The 27,430-nt window shown below is 48.8% G+C and overlaps 1 long non-coding RNA gene across 2 annotated transcripts in view; it reads left to right on the forward strand.

Moving 5' to 3' along the window:
* The first annotated feature begins 777 nt into the window (after positions 1-777).
* The window catches only part of LOC119971459, a 67,826-nt gene continuing 41,173 nt past the window's right edge, over positions 778-27,430 (forward strand). Inside the window, exons 1-3 of one of the 2 annotated variants that reach the window (XR_005461837.1) lie at positions 781-888; positions 2,723-2,825; positions 12,950-13,057. This is a non-coding gene — a long non-coding RNA (uncharacterized LOC119971459). Of the gene's footprint in view, positions 889-2,722; positions 2,826-12,949; positions 13,058-27,430 lie in introns of those variants that run through there. The other variant, XR_005461838.1, reaches the window with a different exon arrangement.

A 27,430-nucleotide genomic window follows, 5' to 3' on the forward strand; every position in this document is an offset into this window, starting at 1 on the left:
TGCTGGGACTGTAACTCGGTGCTGTAAGGCCTCTTACTGTGCTCACCCCAGTCCAACGCTGGCATCTCCACATCTTGGCTAATAAAGACAAGTATCCCATATGCCTTCTTTACCGCCTTATCTACCTGCCCTGGTGCCTTCAGGGACATGCATCCCAAGGGCCCTTTGTACTTCCTGGCCTTCTGCCGTTCATTGGGAGGGGAAATATTTAACAAACAGTGCATTTATTTTTGTTCCTTGGCCCAGGCTTCCCTCCACTGTCAGTGTTGGACCTCTGTCCTGCCCACTAAATGTCACTGCACCGACCTGTGCCACCGTCTATGCTGCTCCACAGCCGAGGCTCGGCGATGTCTTTGGAGGAGCCTTTCTTGGCGGAGCTCCTGCGCCTGTCGCCTTGGCGGGATTTGGCGAGGGCGGGGTTATACTTGAGCACGGCCACGCTGGTTCGCTTCAGCCCCTCCAGCTCTTTCTGTCTGGTCGGGTTAACCTTCGACACTTGCCTCACTTCGCCCACGGGGCCCCCGGGCAGGACCAACTCCCCGATCGACCTGGTCTTGTTGGGTTCCCTCCGCCCTCTGCCGTCTCTGGCCACATTTTCCTGCATCAGTGTTGCGCGCGGTTGGGGTGGTGGGGAGGAAAGGCCACACGCGGCTCAGTCCCCCGGATCACAACACCGGGGGAGGGGGCGAGGGGGGGGCGACCGGCCGCCCGCCGCCTGGCAGAGCGCGAGCAGCAGTTACCAAGCAACCCCGGTAGCGCTCACCGTTGCCTGGTTACCCGCTTACTTTGTCACCGCTCACCCGGCGGCCGGCCAGCCCGGCCGCTCCCCAGTCGCTCCGGTCCATTCAATGTTCACTTCAACTTCCCCGAACTCAACGAAAAGCAGAGGTAAAAACAAACAAAACAAAAATTTAAATCGTGAGATTGGGGGTCCTTAGCAATATCCCTGGCCCTTTTTTTTTTACCATTTCCACGCAAAAAAAAGTCCGCTATGGAGTCTTATATATTTTAAAGTTTCATTGAAGTGCAAAGTTTTTTTTTAACGTGCCTATTTTCCTTGGAGCAGCTGATAAATTTTATATAAATTTCACCGCCCCACCAGATAATCGGTGCTGTGCCTGGTCTCTCATTGAAAGGCTGATCAATGTTTTTTTAAATAAATTTACAGTACCCAATTCATTTCCCCCCCAAATTTACGTGGCAATTTAGCGTGGCCAATCCACCTACCCTGCACATCTCTTGGGTTGTGGGGGGCGAAGCCCACGCAAACACGGGGAGATTGTGCAAACTCCACACCGACAGTGAGCCAGCGCCGGGATCGAACCTGGGACCTCGGCGCCGTGAGGCAGAGGTGCTAACCGCTGCGCAACCTTGCTGCCCCAGGGCTGATCAGTGTTGTTGTATAAAATATTCCTGGAACAGCCGATCAACCCTTCTTCTCCGATCAGGCTACTTTCAGCAATTTAGCGGGTCACCAGAGCTGCATTTAAACACCAGTGCCCCAGCACTCGTGCCTGCCATGTTGAGGCCTCCTGTGACGACAGGTGGCATAAGTCAGCTGCAGGAGATTCCAACGCAGCACCAAGTACTTTTCGGAGCTTATGAGACAACATTTAGTTGGCAAAGCTTCCACCAAAGTAATGAGAGTAATTTGCCTCTGCACTTTGATCGAAACAAAGCCAAATTAAGTCTTGGATCATCTTTGGAGATCATCAACCCTAGGCAGCATTAGGTCTTGTTAGATTGGGACTGACTATTCATTCCCCTTTCATCCCCACCAGCTACTGTTAGGGTACTGTGGAGATAGCAATCAGGGTAGTCGTTGGACCAGCTATATTGTTGGATCCAGTCAGCCCAAAAGCTGTCACGCTTCAGCCTCCACATCACATTCGAGAGTCTAGATGTGGGGGTTGGCCCTATAAAAACCCAAGCCATAAATACTCGAACAGTTAATTCTGCCTTTGACATTATACCATCAATGCCAGCACAGTCTACAAACTCCACAAAATAGGTTCTCTGAGCTCCCTCACTCATAATTACTAGTTTCCACTTTATCTCTAGATTAACTCAGGCTTCATTAGATTGTACAAATCATATCTACTGAGTTTAGTCATTCTTGCAAAGATTGTTTCTTAAATTTCCTCTAGTCTCCACCTTATTTGAACTGATGGGTTGAACTTGATCTCAACCAATATTTATGCAGGTGATTTTTTTTTTAATTTAGAGGACCCAATTTTTTTTTCAATTAAGGGGCAATTTTGCATGGCCAATCCACCTAACCTGCACATCTTTGGGTTGTGGGGGTTAAACCCACGGAGACATGGGGAGAATGTGCAAACTCCACACAGACAGCGACCCAGAGCCGGGCTTTGGACCCGGGTCCTCAGCGCCACAGTCCCAATGCTAACCACTGTGCCACATGCTGCCCTATGATTAAAAAGTTTTAATTTATGTTTTATCATATCGCATCTCCAAGCTCTACACATACAATGACTGACTTATATAAACAAATATGACACCTGTTTTGTACACAAGGTCCCACCAACAGCAAACTGATTTTTACTGGTTAATATGGTTTTAGTTGTGATAGACAAGGCAGCACTGGAACTTGCTTTGCTTTGAATAATATTATGGGATCTCAAATATGTACAAGAATCACGAGAATTAGCTGACATCTTTGTGTTAACATATTGTCTGAAGGATGTCACATCTGATATTGCAGAACATGCTCAGTGTCAAACAGTAGTGTCAGTCTGGATTTTGGGATGACAGTAGTCTTGCAATCAGTCCTCTTGCTGCGATGGATGTAGCTTCATTGCATACAGGTGAGAAGGCGTTCTTGAACCAGTAACAAGTGATTTTAAAGTTTATCTTTTTGTTCCGATTAGTATGCAGCATGTTGTTTCCACTTTAAGATAGCGAGTCCTTATGGGCTATGAATAGTCTAAGGTGTGTTGATATTAGTTCGGCACCCTGATACATAAGTTTGCTACAATTAAGAGCAATCCAGAACGCAAAATAGGATTTTCAACAGCAGTTATAATAGTGATCGTAGCACAGTACAGCATGATGCAACTGAACAAAAAGCAAGCAAGGTTCAAAAGGAGCTGATCTATATTTTGGAAATTGGTCACACGTTCAGTAAATAGAGAATTGATTTGTTCATCCTATTTTCAATAGTACAAAAATTCAAGAAATTCAACTCCTCTGGAGAAGCATGATTTTACCATCAGAATCTTAAAGTCTAGCTGGAGAAGTCTTTCGAAGCAAGAATGTTGCTAAATAAACCAACTTTCCTTGGGAGAGCATTCAAGTCAGTCTTGAAGCTACAATTTTCTTCGAAAGAACAATTTTACACTTGTTTTTATTTTCATTAAGTCCTAAAGTGATTGAAGTTTGAGAGGAAGAAAGCCAAGATGATTCTTAAAGACATATTTTCAGGTTGAAGACTGATTTTCCAGTTACCTTGCTTTTTCTAGATAGCTATTCCTTTCAACTATAAAGGTTAACCCACATATAACCCGTGGGCAGCACGGAAGCACAAGTGGATAGCACTGCGGCTTCACAGCGTCAAGGTCCCAGGTTCGATTACCTGCTGGGTCACTGTCTGTGCAGAGTCTACACGTTCTCCCTATGTCTGCGTGGGTTTCCTCCGGGTACTCCGGTTTCCTCCCACAGTCCAAAGATTAGGTGGTTTGGCCATGCTAAAATTGCCCTTAGTTTGCAAAAAGGTTAGGAGTGGTTATTGGGTTACGGGGATAGGGTGGAAGTGAGGGCTTGGGTGGGTCGGTGCAGTCTCGATGGGCCGAATGGCCTCCTTTGCACTGTATGTTCTATAACCAGTTTTATTATGTGTATGGGGACCAAGCTTATGAATATTTGCTTGACCTTGACTTAAACTGGAGGCCCCATTGTGATGAACTTTATCCTAGGGTCTTAAAAGAAGCATCTCGTGAGATAATTGATGTATTGGTTTTAATAATCTAAAACTCCCTTGATTCGTGGAAAGTCTGTATTATGTTCTGCACACTTAGGACAAAATAATAAGAAGTTGCAGCACCAGGGTTGAATGTAAATAACACCTCCAGTTTATTGAATATCTGTTAACTCCTAAAAGGTGGCCCCCCCTCCCATTCTCCCTGATTAAATATACTGTGAGCCCGGTGATGGCATTGTCCCTAAAGCTTTGGAACCAGTTGAGGTGGCACTTTGGCGTGGGGGGGTATATCAGTACTGGCCCCAATAGGTAGGAATCACAGATTCGCTCCGGCATAGGTGGATACGACCGACGAATAGGCATTGGCAGAGGGAAGGGCTGGAGTGGGTGAGGGATCTGTTCATGGAAGGGAGGATGGCAAGGTTGGGAGAGTTACAGGAGAGATACCAGATGCCAAGGAGGAGTGAGTTCAGGTATATACAGGTGCAGGACTTTGTGCGGAAGAAGTTAGCCTCGTTCCCTCAACTACCGGAGCATACCTTGCTGGATAGGTTGTTAACACAGGACAAGCTGGGAGATGGGAAGATTGGGGGCATTTATGGGTGATTAGTGGACACCGAGAAAGTGCCAATTGAGGAGATAAAACTGAAGTGGGAGGAAGAACTGGGAATGGAATTGGGATGGGGGGTTTGGAGTGAAATTATGCACTGGGTGAATGCAACGTCATCCTGTGCTAAGATAAGCCTGGTACAGTTTCAAGTGGTACATAGGGCTGATATGACGCGGGCTGATATGAGCAGGTTCTTTTCATAGGTAGAGGATAAGTGCGAGAGATGTGGAGGAGGGCAAGCAAATCATGTCCCCATGTTTTGGTCATGTCCGAGATTATTGGGTCTTTGGAGCCCGATTTTGAAGTACTGTCGGTGATCGTGGAGGTGAAGATGTCGCCGCGCCTATTGGTGACAATTTTCGGAATGTCGGAGCTGCCAGAACTACTGGATGGGAGGGGGACCAATGTTGTGGCCTTCGCCACTCTAGATTGCCCAGTGGCGAATTCTACTGGGGTGGAGGTCATTGGAGTCGCCGAGAGTGTCAATGTAATTCGGGGATATTGCGGAAAAAGTGAAAAAAACTATGTTTTTGAGGTGACGGAGAATCATGATTTTGGAGTCGGAAGCTATTCTCCGCCCAATCGCATTTCCCGATTTAGCCGTTGGCAAACAGAGAATCCCATAGTGTGTTTTGTATACTTTGGTTCAGAATAAAAATATATTTATTTATTTATTTTTTTTTTGAAGTTTTTTATTTAACACAAATTTGTAACAGTTACAAAGCGAAAAATGGCCCTGTGCAAAGAGCCTTAACATAGTGAGAACGAACAGTGGGAAAGAATAAACATGTTAATAAATGTTGAAGCCAAAGATCCTTCCATAAGGCACTTACCCTGCCAGCTCTGTTTGCCCATGCCACACGTGTTCAACTAAACTAAACTAACGTGGCCCTAACCCTCTTCCCCCTCCCCGCCCCCCTCCGCCTGGTCTCCCCTACTCCCCCAGGCCTGACCTGCCAGGTCAGCCCTGCGCTTGGCCCTAGCCCGCCCCGCCCCCCCTCCGATCTCCCTGGTGCCCCCTGACCTACGCTAGTCACACTGACCCCTGCCCTTGGCGCCTACCTGTCTCCCGTCCCAGCGCTCAGGCCCTCCCCCCACACGCCAGGGACCCATTAACCTAATTGTATCCCACCGAGCCCTTTCAAGTCCCGTGACTAGCCCCTAGCCCATCCCCCTATCAGAGGCCCCGATCTCGCACCAAAAGGTACCAAGCACAGGCCCCCCCCCCATTGCAATCCCCCCCCCCCCCCCCCCCCCCCCCCCATTGCAATCCCCCCAAAGGACCCTAAACAGTGCGCCCTCCAGCCCCCACTCTCTGTCCAGGCTGAAAACAATCTTGGATAAACATTGCAGTACAGGATAGTTTAACAAACCGCCGCCACACAAAATGTCTGAAAGCCCCGAGTCCTTTAGTTCCAGTCCAGCTTCTTTTTTTTAGTAAAAGTCCTAATCAGAGCAATTTTAAGTTAACAGGCCGCCGCCACTGTACAGCGCTGAAAGAACTAAGTGCCCATTAGTTCAAGTCCAGCTTCTTGTCTTTAATAAAGGTCCAAACCTGTTCTGGTGTCTCAAAGTAGTAGTGGAGTTCCTCAAACGTAACCCAAAGCTTTGCAGGATATAGCATTCCAAACCTCACCTCCTTTTTGTAGAGGGCTGCCTTTACCTTGATGAATCCTGCACGCCTCTTGGCCAGCTCCGTTCCCAAGTCCTGGTAAATGCGCACCTCGCAGTTCTCCCATCTGCTGCTCCTCTCCGCCTTGGCCCATCGCAGCACACGTTCCCTGTCAGCAAGCCGGTGAAAGCGGACCACCAAGGCCCTCGGTCGGTCGCCCGTCCTGGGCTTCCTTGCGGGGGCTCTATGTGCCCCATCCAACTCCAGGGGTTGCGGGAAGGCCTCCGGTCCCATCAGCGCCTCAAGCATACCCGTCACGTATGCGCCCACATCCGACCCCTCGCAGCCCTCGGGGAGGCCAACGATTCGTAAATTCTGCCTCCTGGCTCTGTTCCCCAGCTCTTCAAGCTGCTCCTGCATCCTCCTCTGACGGGCGTTCAGCTCCTCCACCTCGTGCTCCAGCTCCGTTACCGTGCCCTCCTGACTGGAGAGCTTCGCCTCGACCTCCCTGAGCGCCTTCCCTTGGGCCGCCTGTGTCTCGACCATTCGGTCCATCACCGCTCTCATCGGGTCCAGCGTGTCCCTCCTCAGCTCGGCGAAGCAGTTCTTGAAAAACTCCATCTGCTCCTCCCTTGGCCAGTGAGCCTCCGCTCCCCGGTCCCCGCCGTCCGCCATGCTTGGCCGCCCGGCCTGGGTTCCCCGCTGCTCCCGCTTCGATCCTTGCCGCTCCACTCGACCGCTTCTGGTCCAGCTGCCCATACCCCGGGAAGAAAGCCTCTTCCCTGTCGTCTCCTCCACCAATTCAGGCTGCCAGGTCCCTAAAAAGTCCGTTGACAAAGGTCCGTTTGCCCATCTCGGGCGGGAGCGATCCGACCTGCGACCTGCCTCCTCGAGGGCGCCACCGGAAGTCCCCCAGAATAAAAATATTTTTTAAAAACACTAGAACGGTTTGGTCCAGACTGAGGCAAAGCCCATGAAGCAACCAATGAAGTCATGAATATACACGTGACTACACTCTAAAAGTGACCACAGAACAACAACCCCAAATATATAACACCCCCCCCCCCCCCCCCCACCTACACGTTTCACTTCTGAGGTCCCATAACAACAATTAACCATTGTACTTTTACATAGTTATCAAAATATGTATATACAAGGGCAGGCAATGAATCTACACAGTAATGATGGAGTTAATGGGAAAGATAATATGATGGACATCTACTCCCCAGTGGTTGCCCACGCACTTCAAGGATTTGGTTGTTCTTGACCTTAGAGGTACTCTCTGGGTCTTCAGAGGCTGCCATCTGGCCCTGGGGCATCCTGGTGATGGCGAAAAATTCTGCAGCCCAGGCACCTTGGTGGGTCTGGTCTAGTTCACAGGTGATCCAAGTTTGATGCCCAGGCATACAGGCTATTTGTCACCTCCGGATGCACCTGTGGGCTGTAGATTGAGAAATGGCACATGTCCCAGTCTTGCAATTGTGGACAGTTGCAATCCTCAATGATCCGAGACAAAATCGTATATGGAATCTCGGATGGTGCTCTACGAGAATAGTTGTTAAAGGAAGACAACCTCACGCTGGATGCCAGCATCAGGATGTGCCAGGCAAGTGAGCTCTCTATGCAGCAAATCGGGGCCTTCAGCACAGTCAGTGCTAGTGCCAATCCGAGAAATGATTCTAGCACCTCAAATGCTGAGACGCAGTTTTATAAGAAACATGGTCTCGATGTGCGGGTGGCCACCTTGAGCGCACTGGTATGCAGCCGAACATGCAACATGGTCCCGGGGAAAGTGGCCATTTTGAGCACACTGCTTCGCACTGCCGAAAGAAACATGCTCACTATGGGGGCGGCCATTTTGAACACACCGGTAAAAGACATAAGATGAAACGTGGTCTCGATGGGGCGGCTATTTTGAAAATCACAAGAAGCGTGGTCTCATTGGGTTGGCCATTTAAGGCAGCAAGTTCCATCCTCCATTTTGTGCACGAGCTGTGGCAACAGCCACTTGTTGCAGTGATGTCCTGCTTTCAAAAGGAACTGTTACCAGTGTGGCAGGAAGGGCCTCAATGCTCGCCGATGCACAATTGATCAGGCAGTAAAGAAGAGCCCAGGTCAGGACAAAAGGGTCAATTACCGGGCTGCTATAAATATGGTTACTGAAAATGAGTCGAATGATTCAGCCGGCCTGGGCAAAGATGTGACGCGAACAGTCTGCAGTCAGAGTGAGGCAAATGTGGGAACGATTGAGGACAGGTCGACGATCCCAGTAATGCTCAATGGAACGGTCATCTAGTGAAGTTTGATACTGGAGATGCAGCAGCTATAGATGGTACAGCACACTGATCCAGCAGGAATGATTTTCAAGAACTACAATGGGCGTCAGGTCACGACTGTGGGAGAATGCGAGCTGGATGCCACTGTTAAAAAGATGACGCACAAAACACAATTCTCTGTGATAGCAGCAGATCGTGAATTGCTTATTGGGTTGCAGACCTGTGAATAGCTCGGGCTAATCAAGTGGGTGTACACCGCAGATTGAATGGCACCTCCCCAACACGCCTCGGTGGAGACCATCTCCAAGACATATCCAGGGGTATTTCAGGGGTTTGGCATCCTACCGTTCACCTACTGCATACAACTGAAGGAGGACGTGAGACCGGTGGTGCATGCGCCCAGACGCATTCGTCCTCCGCTGAGGGAGGAACTCAAGGCTGAACTGCAGCGGATGACAATCCTGGGTGTCATCAGGTGCATCGAAGAGCCCACGGACAGGGTGAACTTGATGATATGTGTCAAGAAAAGGAATGGGTACCTGAGAATTTGCATGGACCCAAAGGTCCTCAACGCGAGCATCAATAGAGAGAACTATCCATTCCCAAAAAGGGAGGAAATTGCGTGCGTGATGGCTGGAGCGACATGCTTCAGCAAGCTGGATGTGTTGCAGAGCTTCTGGTTGCTGAAGCTTGATGAGGCATATACAAGACTGCACTTTTAATACGTCCTTTGGCCGGTACTGTTTTCAGCAGATGCCCTTCGGAATCATCTCTGCATAAGAAATATTTAATTGGGCCATGGAAAACATTGTGGAAGGGCTGCTGGGTGTGCGTGTATCCGTGGATGACATCATTATCTGGGATCCACGCATGAGGAACATGCTGCTCGGCTCTTTCAAGTGCTCCAAAGGGTCAGTCAAAATGGCGTCAAACTTAATAAGGCGAAATGCCAAGTTGCCGTGGATGCCATCACTTTTCTAGGAGACAGGATATCATTGAATGGGGTACAGCCGGATGATCAATAAATCAAGGGCATCATTAACATACCGAGACCCACGGATAAAAAAGGTGTACTGCGAATTCTGGATATGATCAACTTTGTTGGAAAATTCATTCCCAACTTTGCCTCAAAAATGTCCCAGCTCAGGGAGTCCATTAAAAAGGATGTGGTCTTCAAGTGATCGCCGAAACATGAGCAGGAATGGAGAGCGTTCTGTGTCTCCTTCACGATGGCGCCCGTTCTGGCCTTCTACGACCCGGCTAAGGAAACAAGAATCTCCATGGACGCATCTGAAGATGTGATCGGAGCGGTGCTGCTGCAACAGAGTGCGAATGGGGACTGGCTGCCGGTAGCATTGTCTCGAGGGACATGACGAATTCAGAGCTCAAGTATGCACAAATTGCCTGGGACTTGTTACGGGCTTGAAAGGTTTCGTGATTATGTTTCTGGACTTCCCACATTTTTGGTTGAGACGGACCACAGGCCACTGGTCATGATAGTCCACAAGAACCCTATGCCAGATGTCCCCGCAGATACAACGGCTCATGATGAAGCTTCAGCAGTATGACTTTGGGCCTCGGAGCTGCCGAAAGTGGGGAGGATGGGTGAACGACTTGGCAGAGTTGCTCCATGTAGAAAAAAATTAAGTTTGCCATAAGAGGGGCGGAGGAGGGATTCTCCACAAGGTGGAGGATGTTCATGACTTCTTTAAGGGACATTAACTCATCAGCTGGAGAGGGCAGTTCTTTGTGTTTTGGTTGGGTTTTAGGAAGTGCTGGAGACAAAAAGAGGGGGTGGAGAGGGTGGTACAAGGGAATAGGGTAAATTGAGTATGGTTTACTGTTGCTCTTGGCACGTTTCTGATCTGTACATATTTGAAAATACCTTCAATAAAATATATCTTTTTGAAAATAATACCGAGGGAATGTTTGGTGGGGCTTAATCAATTGAGACCCAGGAGGCAAATCCAGAGATACATAGATCTCACAGAGGTTGAGCCTGAGGGGGTACCAGAGTTCTGATTAGGAAGTGGAGACATTCTCATAGACCTGAAGACGAGTAATGGACAGTTGTTCATCAGATAGTGGTACCGTCCTAATATCGTAGGGAAGTATTGTGGATAGCACATGAGGTACCAATAGCAGGCCATGTGGGAGTTCGGAGAACTCAGACATCGGTCAACAGGCATTTTTCCTGGACAGGACTGTAGAAGGATGTAGTGCAACTCCAGAACCTGTCATACCTGTCCGATAATAGGTAAACCACAACATTGGATTAAGCCCGCACCTTTAATACCCATACCAGTGTTTGAAGAACCATTTAGTCGGGTATTAGCAGATTGGGTAGGACCATTGCCTAAAATGAAGGCAGGCATTGGTTAATTCTTAGGATCATGGATATGACTACCCGATTCATGGAAGCTATACCTTTGAGAACAATTACAGCTAAGGTAGTAGTGGAAAGGTTGAGGCTATGGCCTAGCCTTAGAAGTACAATCTGACCAGGGTTCTAACTTCATGTCTAAAATTTTCCAGGACATAATTTGTAGTTTAGGTATCAAACAATTAAAATCAACCGCTTATCATCTACAAACTCAGGGAGCTTTGGAGAGCTATCGTCAGACTCTCAAAACCATGATTAGGGCCTATTGCCATGAATATCCAAGAGGTTGGGACAAGGGATTGGATTTTTTACTATTTGCCACCAGAGATTCTCTGAACGAATCTACTGGGTTTAGCCCATTTGAATGAGTTTATGGCCATGAAATATGGGGTCCATTAAAATTGATGAAAGAGAAGCTTCTTGTTGGATTAGTGTTCAGGTTTCTAGAAAGACTCACAGGGGCTTGTCAGGTAGCCGGTGAGCATTCAAAGGTGTCAGGAGCAAGATGAAACTGTGGGCAGCCAAACATGCTGCGTCCAGATCCTTCCAGGCTGGAGATGAGGTATTAGCATTGTTGACATTGCAGGGTGAACCTCTGAAAGCAAAATTCATTTGCTCCCATAAGGTGGTTAGGAGAGTGAGTAAGATGACTTACCTAATTGATACTCCAGATTGTAGGAAGAAGGACCAATTATGCCACATAAATTTGGCGCCACGCCAGCCGGGGCCGAAAGGACTTCGCCAGCCGGCATAAGTCCGTGCATGCGCCGGAGCGTCGGCGGCTGCTGACGTCATCCTCGCACATGCGCAGGGGAGGGGGTCACTTCTGCTTCCGCCATTGTGAAGACCATGGCGAAGGCGGAAGGAAAAGAGTGCCCCCACGGCACAGGCCCGCCCGCCGATCGGTGGGCCCCGATCGCGGGCCAGGCCACCGTGGGGGCACCCCCTGGGGCCAGGTCGCCCCGCGCCCCCCCCCCCCAGGACCCCGGAGTCTGCCCGCGTCGCCTGCTCCCGCCGGTAAGGTAGGTGGTTTTCTCCACGCCGGTGGGAGAGGGTTGACAGCGGCGGGACTCCGGCCCATCGTGGGGGGCCCGCCGACCAGCGCAGCACGATTCCCGCCCCCGCCGAATCTCTGGTGGCGGAGAATTCGGGACATGGCGGGGGCGGGATTGACGCCGGCCCCCAGCGATTCTCTCCCCGGCGGACCCTGGCTGCCCCAGATTTTTCCAGACCTTTAAAATGGCCATGGATGCCAGCGACCTGGGGGTGGGAGCAATGCTACTACAAGGCGACGAGGTAGGAATAGAGATGCCGGTGGGATATTTTTCTAAAAAACTAACTGCGTACCAAAGAAAGTATTTCACCATTGAAAAGAAAACCTTAGCATTGCTACTAGCCTATCAGCATTTTGAAGTATATGTCTGACATGACAATAAACAAAGCTTAGTTTGTACGGACCGTAATCTGCTTGTGCTTTTAGAAAAGTTTAAAACCCAGAGTGCAAGGTTATTCTGTTGGAGTTTATTATTACAACAGTTCAATTCAAAATTGTACACATCCCCAGAAGGGATAAAGTGATAGCGGATGTTTTGTCACGGGTTTAAAGGTTGACCAGTTACCAATGAAGGAACTGGGAAGGGAACTTATATAATGAGGATGCGATGAATGAATTAATAATGTATTTGTGATTTATGTCTTGCGTACCTCATAATGAAACGTCCGTGCCCTAGGAACGGAGGTATGTAAGAACCCCTCCTGTTGATTCCCGTATTTCCCATTTCCATAATGTCTTTAATCCATGGATATTTAATGGACATATATCTTTAAGTTGAGCAGAGGAAGTGAGCAACTCAAAAGTTGCAAAATGGTACATTGTGCTGTGGAGGTTTAGCTTTTAAACAGGAAAAACTCAGATATTTTGGCACCCAAGAGATATCGGAGAGATTTAGTTAGATTGGTTGACTCTTAGCCAATGAATTGGCAAACGGCCATATTCTGCCTAGTGACAGGCAGTGATTGGGGTCCTACCTGATGTGGGATGGTTTTCAGAGGACGCAGAAAGTGACAATCAGATCCTGGACGCTTTGAGAAGAAGCTCTGAGTGTCTGTCTCTCTCTCTCTCTTTCTCCAGAAATGCTGCCTACTGCTGATTTATAAAAATGCAGAGAAGTGAAAATAGTGAAAACCATTACAGTCTGAAAACAAAAACCTCAAACTGAAAGCCTAGGTAACGATATACTGGAAGACAACCATCTGAAACAAAGACTCTTATCCTTTTACTTACATCATTATTTTTACACCCCCCTCTCTCCTCTGTGTTTTTTTTGTCTTGTGTGTGTATAGGGGGTGGGTGAGTTAAGGGGTGGGGGGGGGGGGGGTGATTAGGAATTAGATAATAGTTAACCAGTTGTATTTGCTGCAGATTTAATTATAATTATTGTTTTGATTAAAATTAATTGTGTTTATATGTACAAACTTGGTGACTGTAGTTATTCAGCATCAAAAGACTAGAGACTTTGGGTATTTTCTAAGAATTAATTGTTAATATCAATTGTATTGTGAGTCCAGGTCAAGTGGGGCTGGAATTGACCGCACATTAGTTATAACAATAGTGACCCGTTGACAGTGCCAACACAGGTCCATCATTCTGGAGTGATGTTACACAGTCCCTTGGAGGGTGGAACTTGGTGTTCGGAGAGGGTGGGTGTGATTGGGGTTGTGGAATGGTGGGAGGGGAATATGAGGGTAGGGGGGTACTCAGGGGGAAAGAGGGAGATAGGGGAAGGGGAAATGGGGGAGGGAGTGAAAAGCGGGGAGGGAAATGAGCGGGGTTGAGAAGACGGACACAGCCTCGTCCTCTGAAAATCTAGTGAGGATGAGAGTCTCCCTGGTCTTCCGGGTATGCCGGACCCTTGCCACTGGCTGTCCTGCATCCTCAGGCTCCTCCTTGGGCTCATCCTCCAGCTCCTCCTGTTCGACCTCCTCCTCAGACAACGTCGGATATCCCTCCTCTTCCAGCATGTCACCCCGCTGCTGTGCCAGGTTGTGGAGGGCAGAGCAGACCACCCAAAGCCGGAGACCCTCTGGGAGGTGTACTTCAGGGCACGTCTGAGCAGTCCAAGCATCAGAACCGCATTTTCAGCAGTCCGATGCAGCGCTCAATGGCAGCATGGGTGGCAACATGGGCCTCATTATAACGGATCTCCGCATTGGTCTGAGGCCTCCACATCTGCGTCATCAGCCATGAGCTCAGTGGGTATCCCTTGTCTCCCAAGAGCAAACCCTTCATCCTGGGGTGGTCCTCGAAGACACCGGGGATCTTTGGATGCCCCAGGGTGTAGCTGTCATGTAGCTCCCTGGGTAGCGGGCACACACGTGCATGATACGGAGGCGGTGGCTGCACACGATCTGAACATTCAGGGAGTGGAACCCCTTCCTGTTAATAAACGGCACTCCCTGATGCCCCGGTGTGTGCAGGGTGACATCCATGCCAGCGATGGCCGTCTGGACCTGGGGTATCCTGGTGATGGCGACAAATTCTGCAGCCCAGGCATCTTGGTGGGCCTGGTCCAGCTCACAGGTGATCAAGTTTGATGCCCAGGCATGCAGACTATTTATCACCTGTGGGCTGTAGATTGAGAAATGGCACATGTCCCTGCTCGACAGTGGTGTGCAGAGGTCTGGTGATGCCCGGGGCAAATCTTGATTGTATGCCCCAAAGACTCAAGTATAAGGCCTAACATACTGAGAAATATTATGAGAAAGGAAAACATTTTGAATATATAAACACAGATGAAACATGAAATAAACACTTTATTCGATTTTAATATAAATCAATCAAATTTATTAAGTTCTTTTCCCCAAATGATACCTCCTGTCACAAACACCTGAACTACTTCACTTTTTACATCAGCTGTGAGAAATTCTTTTTCAATGCTTATTAAAGCCAGGTTGGTCAGTCGCTCCTGTGACATAGAAGACCTCAGATATGTTTTTATTAATTTCAGTTTTGAAAATGACCTTTCACAGCTTGCGACTGAAAATGCGATTGTAAGCAGTAATCTGTATGAAACACACAGCGTCGGAAAGACATCCCTCCCATACTGCAGTAAAGACTCCAGAGCATCTTTAGGATCGGGGGAACTCTATTCCCTCCAGCTCGAAGGAGCATCACAAAATCAATAATTTTGTCATATAACTGAATTGCAACCACATCATTGTCATAATAATTTGCAAAGTCTGAACATTCCTTTTTTAATTTCTCTCTTTCTTGTTCATCTTCAATCACTCCTGAATTCAAGTTCAGAAGAAAAGAAAATCGGTCACTGAGTCTTTGAAGACGGACACTGCGGTCTTCAATTTCAGTTTTTAATCTGTTCACAATCTCTACCATTACTCTATTCATTTCTTCTTGTGCCGTCAGTCCACTATCTCTTGCTGACTCTCCAGGCATTCTTCTTCTTCTCCTTGTTCGTGCAATTGGTATTCCCTAATTTTGACAATATTCATTGGCTAAATCTATTGCATTGTGGATAATTTCGTCATTCTTCAAATTCAAGATATGAATAAGTCCTCTCAGATCACAAGAAGCTTCATGGAACCCCATTTTCGGATCCTGCAAACGTTTTGAGACTTTATCCACTGATGATAAAACTGAGTACCAAAAATTTAATAAAGCTATAAACGGGAACTGTTGAATAGAGTTCAGTAGCGATCCTGCATCAGATTTAGTTTCCCTTGAAAATTCTCCTTCCAGCAGGTGTTGAAGGCTTGCAATAACGTTGTCACACTCTTCGTGGATTACTTGCACAGCATCATGGCTGGAACTCCATCTTGTGTCACACTGTCTTTTCACAGTCCGAGTGACAAATGATTTTAACACTTCCCAACGAGAAGTAGATGAAGAAAAAAAAGTAAAGAGTTTTTCTAGAATGCCAAAAAATGTAACAACAACAGGTTGCACCTCACTTGCATGGACACAGGACAAATTGAGGCTGTGGTTCTCGCAGTTCACAAACACAGCTTTTGGGTTAACTTTAAGAATTTTTTGTTGAACACCTCCTCTCACTCCAGCCATAACGGCTGCGTTATCATATGCTTGACCACGACAGTCATTCATGGAAATTTTGTCTTCTTCCAATTTTTCCTGAATTTATTTACCAGGCTGACTGCATCTTTCTTGTTGACTTGAAAAAATCCCAGAAATGTCTCCTTTATTTCTACTTTTCTGTTTTCATCAATATGAACGTAACGCAGAATTTCAGAAACCTGATCTTCATGGGCAATATCTGGAGTTGAATCCAGCATTATGCTAAAATATTTTGCGTCCTTAATTTCGGAAATTATATTTTTCTTGACAGTTTCACCAAGAAGATTGATTATTTCGTTTTGAATTCTGTTGGACAAGTAGGTGACACTTTTTGGTTTCTCTTTCCCTCTCTGCAAGTGTTTTGCTAAGATGTCATCATATTTGGCCAAAAGTCTGATTGTTGCTAGAAAGTTTCCTGTATTTTCACTGATTGTCTCCCCTGGCTCTGATAACCCAGATATTCCTTCTCCTCGATGTCCACGATAGGCCAGATTCTGTTTTGCCAGAAAGGATATAACCTCGACAATCCGTTCAGTTATAGCTTTCCATCTTTTCTTTTCAGCAGACATTTGCTGTTGAAGTTCAGCATCTATCGTAGTTGAATGATGGAGTCGAACTACGAGGTTCAGGTATTCCCTCATGTGAGCTCTATGAGAAGGGCTTTTCTCATGGTCAGGTATTGTTGGATTTAATTTTCTCCAAGTGGAGAAACCGTCTTCCTTTCCAAAGTTTAACACAGACGACAAATGCTCCTTTGAAAACAAAAAGCAAACAAAACAGTAGCATGCTTTCCGATATGGAGAGTATAACAACCATTTTCTCTCCACAATTTCTCCGTTTGTGGAAACTTTATCAAACCACTGTTTGGAAAATGATCTCCCATCCTTCTCAGCAAATGGACCACTTTTATTCTGATATCTTTCAGGGCCATGTTGTAATATTGTCATCTTCAAATGATCTGGAATCGGTTTCTTCAAACAGCCAAAATCGCTTCTTTGCAAAAATATGCAAAAATCTTCTTTATTTTCTTCACATGGATCATCATCCTGACAACGAGACTGAGGAGAGAGAGTACTGTATTATGTTGTGACCGAGCTGAATCCGTATCAGAAAAATCCTTCTCTGCACCCACATCATCTTTTACTTCTCCAGGTTCTCCTACTTCTTCTTTACTTCTTTTTATCCATGCATCTAATGCCCCTCTTTGATGGGACTCTTCTTCGACTCTGGCCCTCTTTTTTTTCCTGTTCTGTGCTCCACTCGGTTGTACACGAAATACTCGTGACATTTCATTTTCTATCTCAAAAACCGTAAGACGCATGAGAAAATGGGAAGAAAATGGTAAACAATCGGTCAGTTGCAGACGGATAAACCATATTTCATTTCTTTGTTCCTTCGTATCAAATTATTTTACACTGATTCTCCACTGATAATTTTGTGCAATTTATATCATAGACTTGCAAATTAGTGGTATCTGTATTCGAATATTAGCATGTTAAGGAATAAATGTCTCCTATTCCGAGATTAAATGCCATAGCAGTCCTCTGATCATCCAGGCTTCACTCTTACTACATCCCACGTAAATATTTCATTAAATATCGCCAAAAAACCTATAAAAACCATAGTTGCACCTGTTCTAGAGCTATTCACTGACCTGAGTAGGTAAAAGAACTAATCTAGATGCACAAAAAGCTGAAGAAAAGACGAGTTATGACTCGAGGAAACGCAGGAACGAACAGCCACGTCTGCTTGTTGCTTTTGATGGTTGCACCACGTACATCATCCGCATGCGTGTGGGGGGATGGGGAGAAGGACCATTTTCTCTAGACAGAAAGGGTACACCATGTTAAAGGAATAAAGGACTAACAACTGCCTCTGCAGTGTGGTGAGCCTCCAAAAATTGATTTATCACCGCTGAAATTTTAAAATTACTATCTTATTTCCTTCTCTGGGGCAGCACGGTGGCCTAGTGGTTAGCACAACCGCCTCACCTGAGGTCCCAGGTTCGATCCCGGCTCTGGGTCAATGTCCGTGTGGAGTTTGCACATTCTCCCCGTGTCTGCGTTGGTTTCTCCCCCACAACCCAAAAAATGTGCAGAGTAGGTGGATTGGCCACGCTAAATTGCCCCTTAATTGAAAAAAATAATTGGGTAATCTAAATTTTAAAAAAAAAATTAAAAAAAAAAAAAAAAAGTTTTTTCCTTCTCTGATTGGATGCCCCCATCCAATGGATGCCCGGGGCCAATGCGCCGTCGGCCCCCCCTCTGCACGCCACTGCTGCTCGAGCCCTGGAATGAATCAATGGCATAAAGGTGAGGGCTGCAGTAACCTTCACAGCCACCAGGAGCGGCTGTCCAACACTGGATGCCAAATCCACAAGGAAATAGCACAGTTGCTGCACTGTCTCTCTCCTGAGACGGTGTCTTCTGTGGCACATGCTTTCACTCAGCTGATTGAATGATCAACGATGGCTGTATGCCTTGGGCTGTCGCTGGCCTCCCCTTCCCTGCACATGTGGTGCCGCCTCCAGCCTGCACCGCTGCTGCTGCCTTCTACAGCGTCTGGCCACCTTGGCTGCCACCAGCAACGCGAGGGCAGCCGCTGCAGGATTGACACCAGCAACCATTTTTGTATATGTAAGGATTTGGAGAAGGATATAGACCGACAATGAGTTCGGGCTTTCACCTGGGACCCCCAGAGTAGGCGCGTCCTGCCTTCTCTGAGTGCTATCCTGCGAGCCAGTTGAGCTGGAAAACCTGGCTCTGTACACTCACCCCCAGCCACATCAGGAGCTCCCAGACATCATACATCTGCCGGGAACATTAGGGAGACTGTACTCAAGTCCCCTCCCCTGATCCACACACTTTATTAAAAATACATTTAGAGTACACAATTAATTTTTCTCCAATTAAGGGGCAATTTAGTGTGGCCAATCCACCTAACCTGCGGGTTGTGGGGTGAAACTCACGCAGACATGGGGGGAATGTGCAAACTCCACACAGACGGTGACCCAGGGCCGGGATTCGAACCCGGGTCCTCAGCGCCACAGTCCCAGTGCTAACCACTGCACCACATGCTGCCCCTGATCCACAAACATACCTTTGATTGTTGGCATCTGCCTCTATGATGCTCAGGATCCAAGAGTTCAAGCACACTGTTCAGGCTTCAAAGTTTGCTTGACATGCAATGCACTAATTATCTCCTGAGACATGGTACGCTTCAGCCCCCTAAGCAAGCCCAACCGCCCCCCCCCCCCCCCCCCAAATTATCCGTCCCCACATGCAACCCCTACCCTCCACCCCGAGCACTGGAGCAAAAGCTTTGATTCCCTTGAGTTGCATACCGGAAAATGGAAATTGCTACTCACCCCCTCCCTTTCCCTCAGTAGCCATTGTGGCAGCCAAACTTTAAAAAAAAGATGTACTAAATGACCCGCACGTGATTTCTCGCTGGGGAGTCGGGTATCCCGGGAGAACACTACATTCAACTTCAATCTCGCTAATGAGTTTGAAATGAATGCAAATGAGGGTTAATGGTATTCTCGCCATCTTTGGGCGAGAGCCGGAACTCGCCATCGGGAACAGGTCGGGTAAATTGCAAACTGATGCAAATTTCGATTTTGACCTTTCCCGCTATGTACCTAACATGCCCAGATCCGTGCAATTATGTGGTTAAGTCGTGCCCAGAGTAATGACATTTTTCTGCATAAGACTTCCAATTTTTGGATTCTTCCTCAAATGGGCCAATGGCACCAAACTATCCCGCCATTTTACAGTGATACTGGGATCTGTTTGCAACTTCCCTTCAGGAGCTTCCCTTAATATAAATTATCTATATTGTAATATAAACCAATTGTAATAGCTTGCCTTGGATTTAATGTGATGCAAGTAATCTCTCTGTCTCACTCTATCTCCATGCCTTAATCTTACTACGCACATGATGAGTTCTGCAGCCAGAACTCCTTGATATGACGATCTTAATTTTAGGTAGGGACCTTTTTTAATCTATTCTGTCCCACAACCTTACCAGTCCGATGCCATGGGCAAATGGCTGACCTGCTGTTGATTCTGCCTCAATGTTGGGTGGTATGGTGGTGCAGTGGTTAACACTGCTGCCTCACGGCATTGAGGATCCGGGTTCGATCCCAGCCCCTGGTCACTGTCCGTGTGGAGTTTGAGTGGGTCTCACTCGCACAACCCAAAGATGTGCAGGCTAGGTGGATTGGCCACGCTAAATGGCCCCTTAATTTAAAAAAAAGGGTTCTGCCTCAATGTTGAAAGCTTTGATTTTCTCTTCTTGCTTGAAAATAATTTTATCTGTTCCTCATCGCCAGTATTCTTCTTATTCTGTTATGTTCTGCACTATCAGGCAAGAGAATGTGACGTTGTAGCATGTGGAGTTGAATGTAAAAAACAACACAGGATTATTGAATATCTGTTATCTCCACAAAGGCCTGCATGAAATTGGTGGGATTTTGGAAGTCCTTTTTGGGGACAATGTTGGAGATCTTGGGGGTGAAGATGGCTCTGGGCCTGTGGGTGGCGATATTTGGGGTATCAGAAGATCCGTGAGTGCAGAAGGAAAGAGAGGCTGGTGTGTTTGCCTTTGCCTACCTGATAGCCCGGACTTACCTTGTGGAGGTGCTCCTGCACACCAGGGTTTCCCTTTGTCCAGGGTCTATCAAAAATGGCCGTTGTCGCCATATCTGCCATGTGGACGGGCTCCATCACTTCAGGGTTTCCCTTTGTTTGGGGGCCGTCCAAGATGGCCATTTTTGGTGTATTTGTTCCTGCTGTTGCCATGTGTGCCACTTCGTGGCCAGCATTTTCTCCCCCCCCCCCCCCCTTCCAACCTCCCGGTTCCCCCCATCCCGGGCCTGTCAACCCTTTTTTCACTACCCCCCTTTCTCCCCCCATATAGAGTTTTCTCTCCTCCTTCTGCCAGGCACTCTCTCCCTTTTTCAAGCTGTGCTGCACCCCCCCCGCCCCCCCACCCCACATTCTCCCATACATCCTTGCGCTAGTTTGCTCGCTAGCTTGTCCCCCTTCCCACCACCCGGAGCGATCACCTATCCACTTTGTTCATCCTCCCCTTCTCCCCATCCGTTTCTGCACCTCACCACTTCCACCCCCTCCTTCCCGGGTCTCAATGCAGATCGAAAATTAGGCAGTTCTATCCCGAACAATTGTCCTTTATTTATAAAGCAAGTCGTGTTCACTGTTATTGCTGCTGCCTTCCCAGCAGTTCCAGCCGAGGCAGTGGATTAGTACTCCTTCCCCTGGAAGGTTACCCATGCTTGGCCAGATATAGCATCCCAAACTGCACCTTGTTCTTGTAAAGGGCTGCTTTAGCTGTTGAATTCAGCCCGGCACTTGGCCGGGTCTGCCCCCAATGTCTTAGTACACACAGATTGAGTGTCCCTCCCACTTACAGGACCGTGTATGCCTTTCCCAATTCAGGATCTTCTCCCAGTCTTGGTACCGGTACAGCTTTGTGATGATGGCCCAGGGCTACTTCCCCGCTTTTGGCCTCTGTCTATCTCCGGGGATTTGGGGAAGTTCTCCCCCCTCGACTAGTTTCCCCAGCATCTGGGCCAGGTACTCTGTGGAATTCCCGCTCTCGATATCCTCCGGGACGCCCACAATGCGGAGATTTTGGCGAAGTGATCGGTTCTCCTGGTTCTCGATCTTCCCTTTCAGCATGTCCTGGGTTGCCACCAACCTTGCAATATCCACCTTGAACGAAGAAGGGGGGGGGAGGGTTCTCAAATTTAGTAGCCTATTTTTTGGCTAAAAGTGCCAAATTCCAACTTTCAGGAGGAGAGCCACCTTTCCTGCATCCGCTCAGAACATCCCCGTCACCGGAAGTCCCCCCTACACCGACCCGAACCAATGGATCTGAACTTCAATATTTTAAATTTATTATGACATACTCAATGCAGTGGTTAGCATTGCTGCCTGCGGCGCTGAGGACCCGGGTTCGAATCCCGGCCCTGGGTCGCTGTCCGTGTGGAGTTTGCACGTTCTCCCTGTGTCTGCGTGGGTTTCACCCCCACAACCCAAAGATGTGCAGGGTAGGCGGATTGGCTATGCTAAATTGCCCCTTAATTGGAAAAAATAATTGGGTACTCTAAATTTTTTTTAAAATGACGTACTCAGTGTAGTTTTTATTGCACAATTACACATTTTTGCTGGGATAGTACCCAATATTCTTACTTAAAGGATGTACCTTCTGGTAAAAGATTCCCCTATTCCTAACAGTGCAACAGGGCAGGCATCCGGTGGCAACCATGAGCTAAGCGGTTGCACAAAAAGTGGCTCTTGTCTAAGAACATCGACTAACCCCAAAAAACGGGCACCAAAACTACTCATATTCCCCCAGACTAACCCCGCCATCAACCCACTCCAAGCAAGTTGAGAAAGAATCAGCTGCCCAGTCGAAAAGCCAGTGAAGGCAAGGGGAGGGAAACCTCAGCCCCGGTGCAGGGAACCACACCTGGAGGCACAACTGGTGAGGGTCAACCCTGAAGAGCTCCCAGCGCTGATGGACAAATTGACGTGCTTCATCACCTCCGAGCGCCAGAGACACAGGGAGGAGATGAGAAAAGACCTCCTGGCAGCCCTCGAGACAGCGTGGAGGAACCCCATGATAGAGGCAATGGACAATATGGAGCAGAAGCTAGAGGCCTGGATAGTTTGAAAAAGCTGCCACAGACCAAGGGGACTGTATCATGGCACTTGAGGCTGAGGTGGTGAGCCTAGTCAAGACCCAGAAGGGGTTGAAGGATAAAGTTGACGACCAAGAGAACCGATCGCATCGGCAAAGCTTGAGATTTGTGGGGCTGCTGGAAGGCACGGAGGGGAGAAACCCCATGGAATATGTAGCAATGAAACTCTGGAAGCTGGTCGGTGAGGAGGGCTTACCAACTTCATTAAATAGTTGGTTGTTAAATAGGGGAATCCGAATGTTAAAAGAGCGGTTACACTAGCGGGCAGGCTGGTGTTCGGCAGAACTGTGAAGGTGGAGGCCACGTGCGCCTCCCGGTAGGGAGGGAGTGCCTGGCAGAGGGGAAGGGAAAAACAGAACTTCAGGGGAAACAAAGGGTGATAAGTGTGGGGAGTTGAGGGAGGTAGAGAAGGGGGTAAAGCCAAGGGGGAGGGGGGGTCTCGGAGGAGGTACAAGGGGAGAAACAGAGGGGGCGCGGATAGAGCGCCAGCTGCAGCAGACAAAACATGAAGATGATGAAAATGAGGAAGTAGTCGGCAGCCATCTTGAATGGCCCGTGAGCAAGGTCAGGCGTGGATGAACAGGTCCAGGCCGACAGGGTGAGAGTGACTGACCGAATAGTAACATGGAATGTGAGGCAACTCAATGGGCGGTGAAAGGATCCAGAGTCCTCGCCTATCTCATGAGTCTGAGGGTGTAAGTAGCCTTCCTACATGAGACACACTTAAGAGGGACTGTGGGGTCCTAGTTCAGAATTCTCTTAAGGTTAACATGCAGGTTCAATGGGCAGTTAGGAAGGCAAATGCAATGTTAGCGTTCATGTTGAAAGGGCTAGAATACAAGAGCAAGGGTGTTCTTCTGAGGCTGTATAAGGCTCCGAGTTGGAATTTCTTCAGCCAGAGGGTGGAGAATCTGTGGAACTCATTGTTGCAGAAGGCTATGGAGGCCAAGTCATTGAGTGTCTTTAAGACAGAGATAGATAGGTTCTTGATTCATTTGGGGGTTCTTGATTCATTTGGGGATCAGGGGAGATGGGGAGAAGTCAGGTGGATGGGGTGAGAAACACATCAATCATTTTTTTTAAATAAATTTAGAGTATCCAATTAATTTTTTCCAATTAAGGTTCAATTTTAGCATGGCCAATCCACCTACCCAGCACATCTTTGGGTTGAGGGGGATTGAATGGCAGAGCAGACTCGATGGGCTGAATGGCCTAATTCTACTCCTATGTCTTATGGTTTTATGGACGTGAGGATGCCGGGCCCAATGCCATCCATGGGGGCTGGATGCAGCTCTCCTCGCCAATAAGGAATTCTGTACAAAGATATCCCAAGCCATCAACCGTTATGTAACCTACAGCCAGATGAAATTTGATCTGCTCTCCAGAAGGAAGGCAGTGCACTAGCTCCACCAGGCACGAGGGCCTTCTATGATCTTGGGAACAAGGCCAGCTGCACGCTGACACACCAGCTAAGAAAGCCAGCAGCTGCAAAAGAGATTACGCAAGTTAGGGACAGAAATAGTAGGATTGCAGCAGACCAAAAAAGGTGAACGAGGCTGCAAAGTTTTACCAAGGGTGAAACGCCTCCCAATCCTCGGAGGGGGACTTAGTGATGGAACAGTTCCTCAACAGACTGGAATGCATTAATTCTATATAATCAGGCAAAGCGCCAGGACCGATGGGTTCTCGAAAGATTTTTACAAAAGATGTGCAGCAGTGCTGGCCCGGCACTTGTGGGAGATGTTCAACTACTCACTGTCAAAGGGGGCCCTGCTGCCCACGCTGGCCCAGGCTGAGATCTCATTGATTCCCAAAATGGACAAAGACCTGACAGAGTGTGGATCATACTGATGTACCATCAATTGGACTTGAGTCCTGAAGAAGTTCCAAATATCAGGCTTTAATCAACTAGTTGTGTGCCCGGCAGTCGACTTACAGAGAAAGGCCGACTGCCGGGTCCTAATACCCCACCTCGTAGGCGGGACTACGTGCCTCTCGGCCAATGGGTGAGCAGTCACGTGACTAGCCTCAACCAGCCTCAACCAATCAGCAGAGAGGCACATGATCGACCTGAGCTAATGGGCAGCGAGTGCTCTGCACCAATGGCAGATAGGTACTGTAAACCTCCTAGTCATACCACCACATTCACCCCTTGTGGAGAAAGAAGCCGGGGGGGGGGGGGGGCGGGGGGCAGGAGTAAACGGGGGGGGGCTGTTGGACCGGTGGTATGACTAGAGAGAACGAGGTGTACCGAGGTAAATGGTGGCTGCCCACTGGCTCGTGACGACTGTGCAGATACAATGAACAGTACACAAATAGAAAAACGAAGAAAAAAAATGTGCAACTTGTACATTGGAACTCTGAATGACACGAGGAGTCCGATAAAAGTCCTGTGGAACATCAGATCGATGCGATCAGTCTGTCGGGAGCCCTCGATGTTCTGCTGGACCGTCGCAGTGGTGCCAGTGACGTCGGGCCGGTGGCCGTCCTTGACTCCGGGAGTGGCGGTCGTGATCCTGTGTCCGTACCCCTGGTCGGTGCTAGTGAAGCTCTGGCCAAGGGAGGGGGTTCCTGTGCGCTGGGTTGCGGGGGGGCCGGGGGCGCCGGGGGGGTTGGGACTGGGAGGAGGGTGTTGATGTGGGGGGTTGAGGCCGCACGCCGGTGGGTGCCAGGTCTCGAAGAGAGACCGTGTCCTGCCGACCGTCAGGATATTCCACGTACGCGTACTGCAGGTTAGCGTGGAGTAACTGGACTTGTTCCACCAACGGGTCGGACTTGTGCACCCGCATGTGCTTCCGGAGCAAGATGGGCCCGCGGGTGGCCAGCCAAGTCGGGAGTGGGGATCCTGAGGACGACTTCCTGGGGAAAACAAGAAGACGTTCATGAGGCGTTTGGTTTGTGGCAGTGCAATGGAGAGACCGAATTGAATGGAGGGCGTCAGGGATGACCTCTTGCCAGTGGGAGATAGGGAGATCTCTAGACCGTAGGGCCAGTAGGACGGTCTTCCAGACTGTGCCATTCTCCCGCTCGACCTGCCCGTTACCCCGAGGGTTATAACTGGTCGTCCTGCTAGAGGCGATGCCCCTGCTGAGCAGGAATTGACGCAGTTCGTCGCTCATAAAGGAGGACCCCATGTCGCTGTGGATGTACGCGGGGTAACCGAACAGGGAGAAAATGGAGAGGAGGGCCTTGATGACGGTTGTCGTGGTCATGTCGGGGCAGGGAATGGCGAAAGGGAAGTGGGAGTACTCGTCAATCACACTTAAGAAGTAGGTGTTGCGGTTGTTGGAGGGGAGGGGACCCTTGAAGTCCATACTAAGACGTTCAAAAGGGTGGGACGCCTTTACCAGATGCGCTTGCTCGGGGCGGTAGAAGTGCGGTTTGCACTCTGCGCAAATGTGGCAGTCCCTGGTCACGGTCCTGACCTTCTCAATAGAGTAGGGCAGGTTGCGGGTCTTGATAAAGTGATAGAAGCGGGCTACCCCTGGATGGCAGAGGTCCGTGTGGAAGGTGCGGAGGCGGCCAATCTGCGCGCTGGTGCAGGTACCGCGGGACAGGGCATCAGGGGGCTCGTTGAGCTTCCCAGGACGATACAAGATATCGTAGTTGTACGTGGACAACTCGATCCGCCATCGCAAGATCTTGTCGTTCTTGATCTTGCCCCTCTGTGCGTTGTTAAACATGAAGGCCACTGACCGCTGGTCTGTGAGGAGGGTGAACGTCCTGCCGGCCAGATAGTGCCTCCAGTATCGCACAGCTTCAGCTATGGCCTCTGCCTCCTTTTCCACCGAGGAATGGCAGAGTTCGGAAGCGTGGAGGGTCCGGGAGAAGAAGGCCACGGGTCTGCCCGCTTGGTTGAGGGTGGCCGTCAGAGCTACATCAGACGCGTCGCTCTTGACCTGGAATGGGAGGGACTTGTCAATAGCCCGCATCATGGCCTTTGCGATATCCGCTTTGATGCAGCTGAAGGCCTGGCGGGCTTCCATCGACAGTGGAAAAGTGTTGGATTGGATGAGGAGGCGGGCTTTGTCGGCGTAGTTCGGGACCCACTGGGCATAATAAGAGAAGAAGCCCATACAGCGTTTGAGGGATTTGAGGGAGTTGGGGAGAGGGAATTCCATCAGGGGGCGCATGCGTTCGGGATCAGGGCCTATCACTCCGTTACGCACTACGTAGCCGAGGATGGTTAGACGGCCGGTGCGAGACACGCACTTATCCTTATTATATGTGAGGTTAAGGAATTTTGCGGTACGGAGGAATTTTTGGAGGTTGATGTCATGGTCCTGCTGGTCGTGGCCGCTGATGGTGACGCTATCAAGATTCGGCATGGTCGCCCGTAAACAAAGGGGCTGGTTTAGCACAGGGATAAATAGCTGGCTTTTAAAGCAGACCAAGGCAGGCCAGCAGCACGGTTCAATTCCCGTACCAGCCTCCCTGGACAGGCGCCGGAATGTGGCGACTAGGGGCTTTTCACAGTAACTTCATTGAAGCCTACTCGTGACAATAAGCGATTTTATAGGGGCTGTTTAGCACACTGGGCTAAATCGCTGGCTTTGAAAGCAGACCAAGGCAGGCCAGCAGCACGGTTCGATTCCCGTAACAGCCTCCCCGAATAGGCGTCGGAATGTGGTGACAAGTGCTTTTCACAGTAACTTCATTGAAGCCTACTCGTGACAATAAGCGATTTTCATTTCATTTTCAAACCGTATTGGTCAACAATTCGGTCCATCTCCCGCTGGAAGACCAAGACCCCATTTGTGACACCGAATGGAACCCTTAGAAAGTGATAGAGGCGC

This window comes from Scyliorhinus canicula, chromosome 9 (assembly GCF_902713615.1).
Source record: "Scyliorhinus canicula chromosome 9, sScyCan1.1, whole genome shotgun sequence".
NCBI lineage: Eukaryota > Metazoa > Chordata > Chondrichthyes > Carcharhiniformes > Scyliorhinidae > Scyliorhinus > Scyliorhinus canicula.